This window comes from Dendrobates tinctorius, unplaced genomic scaffold, assembly GCF_039654945.1.
Source record: "Dendrobates tinctorius isolate UK_male_01 unplaced genomic scaffold, ASM3965494v1 ptg000163l, whole genome shotgun sequence".
Taxonomy (NCBI): Eukaryota; Metazoa; Chordata; class Amphibia; order Anura; family Dendrobatidae; genus Dendrobates; species Dendrobates tinctorius.
This window is the reverse complement of record NW_027361830.1, coordinates 8,606,836-8,622,269: the sequence shown is the minus strand read 5'-3', so window position 1 is coordinate 8,622,269 and position 15,434 is coordinate 8,606,836. Positions and strand designations below refer to the sequence as shown.

Below are 15,434 nucleotides of genomic sequence, written 5' to 3'. Positions count from 1 at the left end.
TGGAGAAGAATAACCTTATGACCCAATATCAACATGGGTTTACAAGAGACCGTTCCTGTCAGACTAATCTGATAAGCTTTTATGAAGAGGTAAGTTCCGGACTGGACCAAGGGAATGCAGTGGACGTGGTGTACATGGACTTTTCAAAAGCTTTTGATAAGGTGCCACACAAAAGGTTGATACATAAAATGAGAACAATGGGGATAGGGGAAAATATGTGTAGGTGGGTTAAGAGCTGGCTCAGGGATAGGAAACAAAGGGTGGTTATTAATGGAGCACACTCGGACTGGGTCACGGTTAGCAGTGGGGTACCACAGGGGTCAGTTTTGGGCCCGCTTCTTTTTAACATATTTATTAATGACCTTGTAGGGGGCATAGAGAGTAGAATTTCAATATTGCAGATGACACTTATCTCTGCAGGGTAATTAATACAGAGGAGGACAATTTTATATTACAGGAGGATTTATGTAAACTAGAAGCTTGGGCTGATAAATGGCAAATGAGCTTTAATGGGGATAAATGTAAGGTCATGCACTTGGGTAGAACGAACAAGTTGTATAATTATGTGCTTAATTGTAAAACACTGGGCAAAACAGTCACTGAAAAAGACCTGGGTGTATGGGTGGACGACAAACTCACATTTAGTGGCCAGAGTCAAGCAGCTGCTGCAAAGGCAAATAAAATAATGGGATGCATTAAAAGAGGCATAGATGCTCATGAGGAGAACATAATTTTACCTCTATATAAGGCACTAGTGCGACCACACTTAGAATACTGTGTACAGTTCTGGTCTCCGGTGTATAAGAAAGACATAGCTGAACTGGAGCGGGTGCAGAGAAGAGCGACCAAGGTTATTAGGGAACTAGGGGGTCTGCAATACCAAGACAGGTTATTACACTTGGGGTTATTTAGTTTGGAGAATCGAAGGCTTAGGGGTGATCTTATTACAATGTATAAATATATGTGGGGACAATACAAAGACCTTTCTAATGATCTTTTTACTCTTAGACCTGTGACGGGGACAAGGGGGCATCCTCTACGTCTGGAGGAAAGAAGGTTTAAGCATACTCACAGACGCGGATTCTTTACTGTAAGAGCAGTGAGACTATGGAACTCTCTGCCATATGATGTTGTAATGAGTGATTCACTACTAAAATTTAAGAAGGGACTGGATGCCTTTCTTGAAAAGTATAATATTACAGGGTATATACACTAGTCTCCTTAATATTGCGTTGATCCAGGGAGCTAGTCTGATTGCCGTATGTGGAGTCGGGAAGGAATTTTTTTCCCCAATGTGAAGCCTACTGTTGCTACATGGGTTTTTTTTGCCTTCCTCTGGATCAACATGTTAGGGCAAGTTAGGATAGGATATGGGTTGAACTAGATGGACTTAAAGTCTTCCTTCAACCTTAATAACTATGTTACTATGTTAAATACATGGTGTGTATCAAACAGGCTGTGATTAGATACGCTGTGTGAGCAGTGACAGGGGAAATTGTAGTTAAAAGCACTGCTCTGGACTACAATAAAATAGTTCACAACTCCTCCCACAGCTGAGAACTGGACAACCCAGGGAGCGTTCCAAGGTGAGGCAGTCAGCGTAGGAGATGCAGTCAGATACCAACCACAGTTTCTTATACCCTGGGGCTACAGTATTTGCGGTATGTAAGGCTTACTTCACACGTTCTGGTGATTCCTGTGCAGGAAAAAGCAGTACCGGTGAGATCTGTGGTCCATGTCAGTGTGGCATCCGTATGTACATATGTGACATCCATGTATCCGTTTGCTGTCTGTGTTTCACATCTGTGTGACATCTGTGTGCTGTCCGTGTGATGTTGTCTAGAGCAGGGTTCCCCAACTCCGGTCCTCAAGGCCCACCAACAGATCATGTTTTCAGGATTTCCTTAGTATTGCTCAGGTGGTAATTGCATCACCTGTGCAATACAAAGGAAATCCTGAAAACACGATCTGTTGGTGGGCCTTGAGGACTGGAGTTGGGGAACCCTGGTCTAGAGGGATGCGGAGGGCACCAACAATAGTAAGATTAATTAAGAGGGATCCAACCACAGTATGTCAAAAAATTTACATATAAATCACCAGGAGAAACAAAGAAGACATACATCAAAAGCAGGGATCACCATAGAAAAATTATCAATTTTATTACATGAGATATACAAGACACCAAAAAAAGATTAAAAACATTTAAAATAGACAAAGGTTATTAGCATAACCTATAACCCTGGGAGCAGTAACAAGCCCTACAAAACACCACCCGGTTATATACATATAATGTGTGTGGCAAGTCCACATAACAGATATAATATGTATAATACCCTAAGACCTATACAAAGGATCTAGATATATAATATGGCAAGGTACATCAATTTAAATACGCCAAGAGCCAAATCCTAAATGCAGATATTTATGAGTATGCATTCGGGGGGGGCAAAAAGACACACAATGTGTATGGTTGGCTTTATGCAACAAATTTAACCTATATGCAAATATTTAGGTAAGGGGAAGTAGGAAACAGGGGTATAAGTATATGAAAATACACACCATAAAAGTTCTAAATCAATCAGAATGGAGTATTGTGGCATCAAATAATGGTTCAGTATAGTGAAGTATAATAAAGGTCACTATATTAACCCGTGTTCAAAAATTCAAAGAGGAACTATAGGGTTAACCAAAACCAGAGTGTGTAGCAAGGTAAGAAATACACCTCCCCTCCCATATACTTTACCACCCAAGGCAGCAGGCAGATAGAATAATGATGGACATGCTCATTGAGTATAAATAACCATCATGCATAAAAATGGTGTAGGAGGACCAGGGATTGCTCCCATAACCCAACGCGTGTCGTCACAACCATGACTTCATCAGGGGCACAATGAGGTGATGGCACTTGTAAATCCACTGAGTTTAAATATGCACAACAATACTCATTAGTTGTTACAGCTGCGGTGACTCACCGCAAGGAGGACGCTTCAGGTGGCAGCATGTAATCACTGAGGCGGAAAGTTTAGAGGCGCATATGCTAAACTAATACCATGGAGACCACAGACGCTATATGAAACCAGTGTCTGCCCAAAACAAAGGTAGTGAGTCTCAATATCTTACTTCCCCACCTGCACAATAGTGCTGGAAGGTCCTGTCTCTGTCTTTTAGAAGGTGGTCATGTGACCTATTCTGGCAGGTCCTAATGCTGAAAAATAACGCTGCTTAAACCACTCTATTCTTCCATTATTAACATGAAATAAAGTAGGTGAGCCAGATATCAAGAATTCCATGCATATGATTAAAGTGTGGCATTGAAATTATAACGGTTTAGCGCTACTTTGGCAAATGGGGTTATCTATTATAACCATACGAGGGGCGATCCAAAAGTAATGATAATCAATAATAAACACAATGAATATAGTCAAAAAAAATTTTTATTTTTCTACATAGTCTCCTAACAAGTCTATACATTTAGTCCATCTCTTTTCTAAACTTAGAATTCCCTTTGAAAAAAATTCTTGATCTTGACCCTCAAAAAACTCCCCAACAGCGGTTATCATGTCGCTATTGTCGTCAAATTTCTTGCCCCGGAGGTGTTCCTTGAGCCGAGGAAAGAGAAAGAAGTCACTGGGGGCTAGAGCTGGCGAATAGGGGGGGTGTTCCACCAGTTCAAAGCCCGCTTCTTGAATGGTAGCCATGGCAACTGCAGCTTTGTGAGCCGGTGCGTTATCTTGGTGAAACAGCACTCCAGCCCGCAGTTTGTCGCGCCTTTTCTCCTTGATAGCCTCCCGCAATCTTCTTATTTGTTCTGCGCAGTAGGAGCCTGTAATTGTGGCTCCCTTCTCCAAATAGTCCACCATAATAATTCCCACAGCGTCCCAAAAAGCGGACGCCATAACCTTCCCTGCTGAGCTTGACACTTTGAATTTCTTCGGCGTCGGTTCGTCAGCTCGTTTCCATGTCATCGATTGTTGTTTAGTTTCGAGATCAAAGTGGTGGATCCAGGTCTCATCCATGGTCAAAAAACGTGACAAAAAATTCTCCTTGTCTGCTTGGAACTTTTCGAGATTTGCTATTGAAATGTCAACTCGTTTCTTCTTTTGCTCATCGGTTAACATTTTTGGCACCCAACGCGCGGACACCTTTCTCATATGCAATTCTTTTGCAAGGATTCTTTGAATACTGCCATATGAGATCCCTGTGACCTCAGCTACATGCCCGATAGTCACTCTTCGATCTGCCAACACAACTTCAACTTTTTTCACGTTTTCTTCATTGAGGGACGTGGATGGGCATCCTTCGCGATGTTCATCTTCCGTTGATGTTCTTCCCAGCTTAAATTCCTTGGCCCAGCGTGCAACTGTGGAATATGGAGGAGAAGAGTCCCCCAATGTTTCCACCAAGTCGCTGTGTATGTCTTTGGTAGACATTTTTTTCAAGCAGAGGTATTTGATGACAGCTCTGAGCTCGTTTTTTTTCCATTTTGATGTGAACTCCTTGGCAGCTCATAGTCAAATGAATGTAGCTCCCGGGAATCGTGGCCTATTTAAGTGATTTTTTTTTCCTGGACTAGTGGGTACCTAAGAGAGAAGTAAACATTTTATTTTAATTTCTTTGTGCAATAGAAATAACCGATTATCATTACTTTTGGATCACCCCTCGTATGAGACAAAAATTAGAAAAGTACAAGTAGCGGCAGCTTAAAACACTCATCTAAGAATAGGTCAGAATTATGCACATAAATATATTCATGGCATATATACCGGAATAAGTTAAGAGGTGCCAGCGACAAAATATTGCATTTTTATCCACCAAAAACTGAACATGCCGATGTATACATGCTGATCTATAAGTACCCTCAAAGGAGATTACAAAACTTATATCGAGTCGACATTATTTAAGAAAATTATTCAAAATGCAACACATAGTGCTATAAGCACGCACAAAAGGATATTATAGCATATAAGCTAAAAATAAACATGTCGGTCTGTGAGTTCCATAGAAACTCACAACATTTGTGCAGTATCGACATAGTTTGAGGTAATAACGCAAAATGCAAAGCATAGTACTAAAAGTGCATATAAGGTGGCGTCTCATAGCATATGAACACCAGATAAACAAGTTAATCTGTGAGTTCCCTAGAAACTCACAATACTTATACAGTGTCAGCATCATTTGAGGCAATTATTCAAAATACAAAACATGGTACCGTAGTTGCACAGGGATGCATCTCGTAGCATATAAGCATCAGATCGCAGAATTAGACCATGAGACGGATCACCAAAATAATGTATTTTTACTTCATATTAAGTTCACTACCAAGACATGAACTTAAGCAGATTACTCCATCTATTATAACCATATAAGAAATGGTCAAATAGGTAAGGTAGAATAGCAGCAATTTGATGACGTCATCCCTGAGAGGGGTATTTAGCATGAATAAATTTGGTACACATGATTAGGTTCAAAACATATGCATGCCCCATAAAGATGTAAATAAATGTGCTTTTTATTCATCAAAGGCATACGATCACCAACTCCCAGAAATGATCATGTCCATCTATTAGTTCCCCATGAGGTGACAAAACTTGTACAATGTCAGCATAATTCCAGACGTACAATCGGAATACAAAGCAAAATACCATTGGTACATACAAATAGGCATTATGCATTATGGCATATACATGTCGGATTAAAATACCAAAGAAGGCAAATCACCAAGATAATGATTTGAATACGCATTTAATTTACTTTGAAATATGTATTCACTTAGTCCAAACAGTTGTCATATTTGTCTATGAGTTCCATATAGGGACCCAACACTTATGAAAAGGACCGGTGTTATTTAAGAGGTTCACTTGATGTGCAAAATATAAATATACTAGCACACGCCAATGATTTTAAAGCCAATAGATATTATTGTTTACATTCATTACAGGCATACGTTCACCAGGTCTATAAAATAAGAACATCAAACAATGGGTCTCATAAAGAGTCCCATTATCACATAAATGATGTCACAGGAGGGTCACCTGTAATAATGAATCAATACATATGTTATTGGGTCTCAGAGATTGAAAAGAGACAAGCGATTCAAACCAAAAGGCAGATATATAATAAATGACTGCCGTCATATAGTCATCCAGGACGGTACATTATACAAAGGCTACGTTCGCCTTTCAGCCCATACAAAGGTATAGATCATAGCTAGGAGCTTTGATGTATTGGTAGCAGATGGAAAGTTTATAGCCCAACCCTATGGTTTGAGAAACATAACTTAGCCAAATATGACTACAAATCATGCGATGGTAAGAATACATCACCTACCAGTCAAAAATCACATGACCATAATCAAATAAAATATATCACATCAAACCCTAATTATTCCTTGATGGTTTCCCATAGGATAGAAGGACCATATTTGATGCCAACAATATAAGGGAGGATACAAGGAGTGATACAGGCCCATTATTTAAAAATATAAATAAGAGGTAAAGATCAGCCATGCATACCTTGGGTGGACAAAATATCTAAGAGTTGTGTAACTATTTCTTCAGGATACAGGCAAAATCTTCAGTAGAAAAGGAATAATCCAAGGAAGGAGGAAAGGGGAAGGGAAAATGACAAAATCAGGCAGGATTTATACCACCGAAATTGAATAGAGCAAACTTTGTCAGACCATTAGTGTTCAATATACAACTTATGTAAATAACAAGCTATATTTGATGCCAACAACACCAACGTACAGGTAGAATCCCATCCGGAATCGAACAGTCGAAAGCCAGTCATGTCTCAAAAATTTCTAATAATGATACTAGAGGACAAGCACAATAGAATGACATTATGATCATACAAAAAAACAACAATGAATAGATAGAAGTGATCGTATAAATCCCAATGGTTAGAGTTGCTTGTAGAAACCGGAAAACAAAAGTTCCTCATTTATACCCAGCGGGGCTAGACTACGTAAGTCAAAGATCCATTTAGATTCGCATCTCAGGAGTTTGGGAACGATGTTTCCACCCCTGATGTTAATGTTGACTAGCTCAAGTCCCATAACTTTTATTCCTCTTGTGATGCTTCCATGTACGTCCAGAAAATGGGCCGCCACAGAAGAGATGGCTTTATTTTTCTCATGGTCCTTCTTGGCGGTGGAGATGTTAGATAGATGTTGCTGAGCACGTCTTAGCTCCTGAGTTGTTTGACCCACATATGGTTTTGGGCATCCACAGATCAAGAGATACACAAGGTTTTTAGACCTACAATTAAAAAAGAATTTAGGTCTAATTGGAGACTGTATCGTAGGGATAGAAAAGCCATCTTGTGAGATCATATATTGGCAAACATTGCACCCCCCACATGCACAGATGCCATAGACTCTAGTACCCCTCCCCAAGTGGGCTTTTGGTCTCTGATAGTGGCTGTGACATAGCTGATCCTTCAAATTTTGTGCACGTCTGGCCATCATTCTGGGAACTGGGGAGATATAGTTAGAGAGTCTAGACTCGCTTAACAAGATGTTCCAGTTGTTGGACAAAATTTTGTGGACATCAGTCCATTGGTTATTATAAGTTGTAATCATGGCAAGGTCTCACCTGGTGTCATGTGTCCGTTTCTGTAAAAGTGCTGATCTCTCTACACTGTTGGCGTATTGATAGGCACTAGCCACTATCTTCTTTGGATACTTTCTATTTGTGAAACGGGAAGAAAGATCTTTAGCACATATTTGAAAATCTTCCCGAGCACTACAATTCGTATGAAGTCTCAGAAACTGACCTTTTGGGATTCCATTTCTAAGATGTCTTGGGTGGAAGCTGTCATAATGTAGGAGACTGTTGGTTGCGGTTGCCTTACAGTACAGGCAAGACTTGATCTTATTACCCTGAACCATCAACTTGATATCAAGAAAATCTATTGAAGTTTCTGAAAAAGTAGAAGTCAATTTGTTGTTGAGAGAATTGTTATTCAAATCATCAACAAACTGTTTACAATCATCTAGAGTGCCAGTCCAAATCAAAAGGACGTCGTCAATATAGCGTCTCCAGGAAAAAAACCTTCTCAGAAAAAAGTTGATGTTGAAAAACTACTAGCTCCTCCCACCAGCCAAAAAATAGATTTGCATATGAGGGTGCGCATCTCGCCCCCATAGCCGTGCCAGAGACCTGCCTATAGAACTTCCTGTCAAAAGTGAAGTAGTTTTTATCCAGAACGAAGTATAAGGGTGTGTGCACACGCTGCGGATTCTGCTGTGGTTCCGCAGCGGATTTGGCCGCTGCGGGTCCGCAGCAGTTTTTGCTGCAGTGTACAGTACCATTATTCCCTATGGGAATAAAAAAACGCAGTGCAGACGGTGCAGATTTTTCCGCACGGTTTTCCTGCGGTTTTGAAACCGCAGAAAGAATTGACATGTCAATTCTTTCTGCGGTTTCCGCTGCGGTTTGCCATCTCCTCCATTGTGGAGATGAAAAAACGCAGGGCAAAACCGCAGAGCAATCCGCAGGTCTTTTGACCTGCAGATTTACCTGCGGATTTGACAAAATCCGCGCGGCCAAATCCGCACCCCAAGCTGCAGCGTGTGCACATACCCTAACAATTCCAAAAGAAATTTTTTATGCTTACCATCAATCAAAGGTTGCTTGTCAAGGAAAAAGGAAACAGCTTCTATTCCATGGACATGTGCGATGTTAGTGTATAAAGATTCCACATCTAAGCCAACCAGGATGGTATTCTCCGGAATTATAAGCTCCTCCAAGTACGACATAAGGTGTGCCAAATCCCTAACAAAAGAATCCAGGGAAGAGGCCAATGGTTGAAGAAAGTGGTCAATGTATATACAGGGTCGTTCCATCAGACCCCCAATACCTGACACTATTGGCCTACCTGGAGGATTTGTAGGCGACTTATGCACCTTCGGTAGAATATAAAAAGTTGGACTCACCGGATGATGGGTAGTCAAAAAGTCAGCCTCTTTCTTATTTAGGACATGGTTATCAAATTCTCTCCATATCAATTGGTCCATTCTATCTTTGAAGATATTAGTAGGATCTGAAGGGAGAATCAAATAATGATCAGCGTTATTCAGATGTTTAAACACCTCGGTAGTGTACAGGTCATGGGGCCAAAGTACAATATTGCCACCCTTGTCAGCTTCTCTTAGGAAAAACTCATTGTTCTCCCGTAAATTCCTTAAGGCCTTTTTTTCTTCAAGGCTTAAGTTGTTTTGTCTGTTTTTATCCAACTTCAATTTATCTAAATCTCTACAGACACTATCAAAAAATATCTGTATTACCGGAAACAATGATAGCGAAAGGGATGCCTGAGAGGGAGATCTCCTCGTAAATCCTCTACTATTAGAAGGGCATTCATTTTCTTGCAGGAGTTCCAATAGATCTCTAAACACTTGCTTCTCGTTGTCCGGAAAGGAATCAACTAGAGATGGCTGATGGTAGAGAAGTTTAAAAGTCATCTGTTGACAAAACAAATATAAATCCTTTACCAGAATAAACTTATTCAGAGCATTTGTAGGAGCAAAGGTAAGTCCTCTGGTCAATACAGACTTTTCAGTGTCAGAGAGAACATAGGAGGAGAGATTTAAAATTTGGAGGTTACCTGTAGAGGGCAGAGTATCTGAAGGATGCTGAGGGTTTATCGTCTCCGATTGTACCTGGTTACCCTCTGATGTAACGGGGACCAATTACTGTAGTTTCTGCCTTTTCTCTTTATGGTTGTTTTTTCTGTCTCCCCCGCCTCCCCCTTCTACATCGCTGGGTTCTGAAGACAAAAAATCACTTGACGATAATTCGTATCTTGAAGTGGATTCACCAGTGCCACTATTAACACTAATATTTTTAGATTCCACTGTGGTATACCGTCTATTCCCATGGTGGGTCCATTTATATGCTTGATTTTTGTTAAAATCTGATAAGTCACAATGAAATTTATTTTTCTTCCCATTCATAATCTCTTTTTCAAATTGGTCTATAATACCCTTTAGTTTTTGATAGAAGGGATTAACCAGGGTTTCAATATCAAATTTCTTGATCTTATCCTCACAAACTTTGATATTTTCCTTGATCTTGCCCAAAAGGGCTTGATCATGTTCAATGAGCAAATCCATCAAAATTGTAGAGCATTGTGATAACCCAGTTTCCCATGTTTTACAAAATTCCCCTGAAACTTCCCAAGTGGGAAAAATCTGGAACCGTAAACCTCTAGGTACCAGACCCGTCTTTTTGTACTCCTCCAAACTCCTGACATTCCACCAAACCCTGGTAAGGGATTTGTGTAAATTAATAGCTTCCAAAGACAATGTCTGAAAATCTGGATTAGTATTATGGGAAAAAGCACTAGCAGAGGGTCCAGATTCAAATACACCCTGTGCACTTTTACTCCATGCAGATTCTCGCGCCGCAAAATCCATATTCAAATAAAGAGATAACAAAAAATAGTAATAAATCAGAATAAGAAATATATAAACCTACAATCAAAATACATTGATGTGCCAACACTCCAGAAACAATGGTCTATGAGGAGGCCATTGATACAAATACACTGTCTAGAGAGATGCGGAGGGCACCAACAATAGTAAGATTAATTAAGAGGGAGCCAACCACAGTATGTCAAAAAATGTACATATAAATCACCAGGAGAAACAAAGAAGACATACATCAAAAGCAGGGATCACCATAGAAAAATTATCAATTTTATTACATGAGATATACAAGACACCAAAAAAAGATTAAAAACATAACCTATAACCCTGGGAGCAATAACAGGCCCTACAAAACACCACCTGGTTATATACATATAATGTGTGTGGCAAGTCCACATAACAGATATAATATGTATAATACCCTAAGCCCTATACAAAGGATCTAGATATATAATATGGCAAGGTACATCAATTTAAATACACCAAGAGCCAAATCCTAAATGCATTATATGTATATAACCGGGTGGTGTTTTGTAGGGCTTGTTATTGCTCCCAGGGTTATAGGTTATGCTAATAACCTGTTAGCGTGGGTGGTCAGGAGCGGGAGCTCCGAGAGTGGACCCTCTGGACCGTGGCACCGAGGGACCCCGGGCGAGCTGCCAGGTGGAACCGACCCCTATACAGGGACCGTTAGGAGCAGGCCCAGGGGTTCGAGTACCACGGTAGCCGGTACCGAGAGGGGCGGCTCAGGATGGACCGGAGTAAGACTGAGACTGGAGTAGGACGGCAGGAGCACTGAAGACAGGACTGGAGTAGGACGGCAGGAACACAAGGCAGGACTGGAGTAGGACGGCAGGAACAGTGAAGGCAGGACTGGAGTAGGACGGCAGGAACACAAGGCAGGACTGGAGTAGGACGGCAGGAACAGTGAAGGCAGGACTGGAGTAGGACGGCAGGAACAGTGAAGGCAGGACTGGAGTAGGACGGCAGGAACACAAGGCAGGACTGGAGTAGGACGACAGGAACACAAGGCAGGACTGGAGTAGGACGGCAGGAACACAAGGCAGGACTGGAGTAGGACGACAGGAACACGGGTAGCAGGACTGAGAAGCTGCTGTGAGGAGCAGCCGAGACAGGAACTGCAGGAGCAGAGTGTGCACGATGGAGCGAGGCCAGAGTGTCAGGAAACACAACGATCAGGCGCCTCCCTCAGGGGGAAGCGGCCTGATATGGCCCCGTCTGGTCAGCCATTGGTCCAAATGTGCTTCCGGGTCAGGGCACAGCCGGAGCATAAGAAGCAGGAAGGAGGCGCGGCCGCGGCCTATGGCGCATGCGCATAGCATGCAGGGAAGGCATCGGTCGCGGGTCTGTCTCAGGTGACCGCCGCGGCCGTCGGGTGGAGAGAGGCTGCGGCGTGGGAGCGGAGGGCGACTGCGGCGTGGGAGCGGAGGCCGGGTGAGTATGGCGGAGCGGTGTAACAGTACCCCCTCCCCTAAGCCGCCCCCCCCGGAGATTAACAAGAAACCTCTTGAGGATACGGGGAGCATTAATATTCTCCCGAGGCTCCCAGGATCTCTCCTCAGGACCAAAGCCCTTCCAATCAACGAGAAAGAAAGTCCTACCTCTAACCCTTTTCACAGCGAGGATGTCCTGCACTTCAAAAACGTTGTCGGCACCCACCGGCTGAGGACCAAGATCAAGCGAGGAATGGAAACGATTCAGCACCACAGGCTTCAGGAGAGAGACGTGAAAGGTGTTCGGGATCCGGAGCGAAGCAGGCAACCTCAATTTGTAGGCAACTTCGTTAATACGTCCCAGAATTTCAAACGGACCGATGTAGCGTGGACCCAACTTGTAGGAGGGCAGTTTAAGTCGGACGAATTTGGAGGAGAGCCAGACCTTGTCGCCAACACGATACGGAGGAGAATCCAACCTCTTTTTGTCTGCATAGTTCTTCATCTGATCAGCGGATCTCTTGAGTGATGTGTTGGTCTCAGCCCAAATCTTAGAAAATTCCGAGGACAAGGCATTGGCCGCGGGTACCTCAGAGGCAGGGGTTATCGGAAGAGGGACACCAGGATGTCTGCCAAAAACAATGAAAAACGGAGACTTGGCCGAAGACTCACCAGCATGGTTGTTATAAGCGAACTCTGCCCAGGGGAGTAAGCTGACCCAATCTTTCTGGTGGGCGTTAGAGAAGTGGCGTAAGTATCCCGTAAGCGTCTGGTTGGTACGCTCTACTTGTCCGTTGGACTGTGGATGGTAGGCCGAGGAGAAGTCGAGGGAAACGTTCATAAGCTTACAAAGCGAACGCCAGAACTTGGAGGTAAACTGAACCCCTCGGTCAGACACAATGCGTCGAGGTAGTCCATGAAGCCTGAAGACTTGATGAATGAAGATCTCGGCCAGCTCCGGCGCTGAGGGAAGACCGGGCAGAGGGATGAAGTGAGCCATCTTGGAAAAACGATCCACCACCACCAGAATGACTGAGCAGCCCGCAGAGCAGGGTAGGTCGGTGATGAAATCCATGGCGATGTTCTCCCAAGGAACCGTAGGGACAGGCAACGGAAGCAACAAGCCAGACGGAGATCTCCGTGGTACCTTGTTCTTTGCACAGGATGGACAAGAAGCCACAAAATCGAGTACATCTTGGCGAAGTGAGGGCCACCAGTAGTGACGTTTGATAAGATCAAGGGTCTTCTTAGTTCCGGCATGGCCGGCCAGTTTGGAGGAGTGCCCCCATAGAAGAACCTTTTGCTTGAGATTGTCTGGCACAAGCGTCTTGCCAGGCGGAGGAGTAAGCCAGTTCACTGGAGCCACGGTGATGATCCTAGTGGGATCAATGATATGTGACAGTTCCTCCGTGGATTCGTGTGGTTGGAAGACCCTGGACAGGGCGTCGGCTTTGGAATTCTTGCTGCCGGGACGGAATCGGAGCTCGAAATCAAATCGGGCAAAAAATAAAGACCATCTGGCCTGGCGAGGGTTTAGTCTCTGGGCAGACTGGAGATAGGCCAGATTCTTGTGGTCCGAGAAGATGACAAAAGGATGGACAGCTCCTTCCAGGAGGTGGCGCCATTCCTCCAAGGCCAACTTGATGGCCAAAAGTTCCCGGTCACCGATCGAGTAGTTACACTCGGATGGAGAAAAGGCCTTCGAGAAGAAGCCACAAGGGTGCAGGCGACCGGAGGCGGTTCTCTGGGACAGCACCGCCCCGGCACCAGTCGAGGAAGCGTCCACCTCGAGTACAAAAGGTCGATCGCTCTCAGGGCGATGCAGGACCGGAGCCGTGGAGAAAGCCCGTTTTAGGGACAGAAAGGCCTCCTCTGCCTCAGGAGACCAATCCTTGGAAGTAGACCCTTTACGGGTAAGCACAGAAATGGGTCTTGTGATCGCAGAGAAGTGGGAGACAAATTGCCGGTAATAGTTGGCGAACCCGAGGAATCGTTGTATCGCCTTTAATCCGACGGGGCGAGGCCATTTGAGGATGGCAGACAACTTCTCGGGATCCATCCTTAGACCAGCGTCGGAGATAATGTATCCCAGAAATGGCAGAGAGGTCTGTTCGAAGAGACATTTCTCGATCTTTGCATACAGACGGTTCTCCCGAAGACGCTGAAGCACCAGGCGGACACTCTTTCTGTGGGACGAGAGGTCCGGCGAGAAGACGAGGATGTCGTCTAAGTACACGACCACACAGGAGTACAAGAGATCCCGGAAGATCTCGTTGACGAACTCTTGAAAGACTGCAGGAGCATTGCAAAGACCGAAGGGCATGACCAGGTACTCGTAATGGCCATCTCGAGTGTTGAAAGCGGTCTTCCACTCGTCACCTGCACGGATACGGACCAGATTGTAGGCTCCTCTGAGGTCCAGCTTGGTAAAGACCCGAGCCCCTCTGAGACGGTCAAACAGTTCCGGAATGAGTGGAAGAGGGTACCTGTTCTTGATGGTAATCTCATTCAAGCCCCTATAGTCAATGCATGGCCGTAGAGTCCCGTCCTTCTTTTTGACGAAGAAGAACCCGGCTCCCGCGGGCGAAGAGGATTTCCGTATAAAGCCTTTGGCGAGGTTCTCTTGGACGTACTCGGACATGGCGGTGGTCTCCACGGGAGACAGAGGGTAGATTCTGCCCCTTGGGGGGGTTGAACCAGAAATAAGTTCAATTGGGCAGTCAAACGGCCGGTGTGGAGGGAGGACCTCTGCTTCCTTCTTATCAAAAACATCGGCGTAGGAGCTGTAAGCTGGAGGAAGACCCGGGAGGTCTGGAGGTGACCGTGGAGCGGCCGCCAGGCGAACAGGAGTCAGACAGCGAGCTTGGCACGGGTGCCCCCAGCGGAGTATCTCCCCAGAAGACCAGTCGAGAACAGGCTGATGAGTCCTTAACCATGGAAGACCGAGTAGAATGGCGTGAGAGAGCTTAGGTAAAACGTAAAAGGCTATCTTCTCTCGATGTAAGGCTCCGATTTGCAATTCCACCTCTTCAGTGACCAAGGTGACGGTCACCTGTAGCGGTTTGCCATCCACGGTGGCAATCTGAATTGGGTTAGATAGAGTGACTACAGGAATTTGGTATTTGTCTACCTCTTCCGGCCGAATGAAGTTACCCGCTGAGCCCGAATCCACGTAGGCCACCTCGGAACCACGCCTCCCTCCTGAAACCAAAAGCACAGAAATCGTAAGGGGTTGAGAGGAATCATCATCATCACCTAGGAAGGCCTCTCTTACCTGACCTAGGTGGAGTCGTTTCCCTGTCTCTTAGGACAGGTGCGGATATAGTGTGACGAATGACCGCAATAGAGGCACAGACCTTGTGCCCGTCTCTCTCTCTGACGTAACTCGGCCAACCTGAGATGATCTATCTGCATGGGCTCACCCGAAGAGAGGGAAGAAGATCCGACTGAACGTGAGCTGGCCGACTGAGCGAAAGGAGGAACTGACCTGGAGGAGCGCCTGTCTCTCACTGACTCCCGAGCGCGCTCCAGGAAGCGCAGGTCAATGC

General features: G+C 44.4%; 1 protein-coding gene across 1 annotated transcript in view; it reads left to right on the top strand.

The window, feature by feature from the left end:
- The window catches only part of TNFRSF11A (TNF receptor superfamily member 11a), a 222,890-nt gene that overhangs the window by 139,548 nt on the left and 67,908 nt on the right, over nucleotides 1–15,434 (top strand). The gene's annotated exons all lie outside the window — the stretch shown is intronic.